Source organism: Ornithorhynchus anatinus, chromosome 18 (genome assembly GCF_004115215.2).
Source record: "Ornithorhynchus anatinus isolate Pmale09 chromosome 18, mOrnAna1.pri.v4, whole genome shotgun sequence".
In the NCBI taxonomy this organism is placed as follows: domain Eukaryota; kingdom Metazoa; phylum Chordata; class Mammalia; order Monotremata; family Ornithorhynchidae; genus Ornithorhynchus; species Ornithorhynchus anatinus.
This window is the reverse complement of record NC_041745.1, coordinates 9,118,471-9,120,281: the sequence shown is the minus strand read 5'-3', so window position 1 is coordinate 9,120,281 and position 1,811 is coordinate 9,118,471. Positions and strand designations below refer to the sequence as shown.

Here is a 1,811-nt window from a genome sequence, read left to right as displayed (position 1 = left end):
AGGTAAAGAGCAAGAGATCATTCAGTGGGAGATGAAATAAATAGCACCTGCTGTGTCCCCGGGGAGGCATTTGAATTACAAGGGGAAAAAAACAGTCGGTACAGTCGGTAAAGACAACATAATGCCTGTGTACCTTTGCTGTTTATTCTGCAGCTCCCTCCTCCTCCTCTCTCTGCCCACCCTCACGGCCAAACAAGTCCACAGGCTGCTCATTTGGCAGTGGCCCACTCTGCATCTATACCATGAAGGACCTCGGACCCCTTTATGGATAGAAGATGCCATCGTGGTCATCTGGTCATTTAGAGAGACTCTACAGTAAACAGGCAGCCATTCGGGCTTCAAAGTAAAGGGGCAGAGTTATTCAGTCAGGTATGGATGGGCAATCCACAACTCTTAGGCCTTCTCTTTTCCTCCAGAGCATGAAGAAGCCAGTGGGACCTTCTCTCCTGCCCTACCAACGGACCACAGTTCTGACCGCTAAACCCAGAAGTAGAAGCGGCAAGCCTCGTGGAAAGATTTGGCCCTAGGAATCGGGAGTCCGGGGTCTAATCCCAGCTCTGCTGTTCGCCTGATGGATGACTTTGGGCAAGTCATTTAACTTCCTTGTCAGCCAGTCAGTCGTATTTATTGAGCGCTTACTGTGCGCAGAGCACTGTACTAAGCGCTTGGGAGAGTACGGTAGAACAATAAACAGACACATTCCCTGCCTATAACGAGCTTACAGTCTAGTCTAGAGGACTTCTGCCTCTCTTATCTATTTAACAGGACAGATACCTGTTCTCCCTCCCCTTTAATTTGGGAGCCCCGTGTGGGTCAGCGACTCCTATATAAGCCTATATATATATATATATATACATAGCGACTCCTATATATTGTGTCTGTTCCAGGGTTTAGTCTGTCCGTCTGTCTTATGCTGTCAAGTTGTCTCTGACTCCTAGGGACACCACGGACACATCTCTCCCAGAACGCCCCGCTCTCCATCTGCAATCGTTCTGGTAGTGGATCCAGAGAGTTTTCTTGATAAAAATCCAGAAGTGGTTTACCATTGCCGCCTTCCGCGAAGTAAAATCGAGTCTCCGCACTCAACTCTCTGCCATATCGCTGCTGCCCAGCACTGGTGAGTTTTGCCTTGTAGCAGATTGCCTTCCACTCACTAGTCACTGCCCCAGCTAGAAATGGAATGGATATGCCTCTGCTTGACTCTCCCTCCCTTAGCTGAGACTGATAGAGTCCTGGAAGCTCTCCAGGTGCCATCCTGAGAAGGGCCGGTGTTTAGTACAGTGCACTTAACATTAATATAAGTACTATGAGGACATACCCCAGTCTCCTCTGTCACCAATGGTATCATTCAGTAACCCCAGAGAAAAACCTTTGATAAAAAGGAAGCAGGGAAGCAGCGTGGCTTGGTGGAAAGAGCATGGGCTTGGGCTTCAGATGATGTGGGTTCTAATCCCAACTCCTCCACTTTGCTGTGTGACCTTGGGCAAGTCACTTAACTTCTCTATGCTTCAGTTACCTCATCTGTAAAATGGGGATTAAAGCTGTGAGCTCCCCATGGGACAACCTGATGACCTTGTATCTACCCCAATGCTTAGAACAGTGCTTGGCACATAATATACATACCAGCATTATTATTATTATAAAGTGGTCATTACCTCAGGGGAAGACTGGACAGGCCCAGGGCCACAGAAACAGCAGAGTGATGGCATTTCAATCACCAATGAAGATAATTTTCATTGACTTCTAAAACTAAAAAGCTCTGTTTTTACTGTCCAGATGACTCTATAATGTTCCTTAAAGATTGATTTCAA

General features: G+C 47.1%; 1 non-coding gene across 1 annotated transcript; it reads right to left on the bottom strand.

Moving 5' to 3' along the window:
- Nucleotides 1-1,127: 1,127 nt before the first annotated feature.
- Nucleotides 1,128-1,265, bottom strand: LOC114805534. The gene has a single exon (XR_003753506.1). It is a non-coding gene; the product is annotated as a small nucleolar RNA SNORA7 (small nucleolar RNA).
- Between the last annotated feature and the right edge of the window lie 546 nt (nt 1,266-1,811).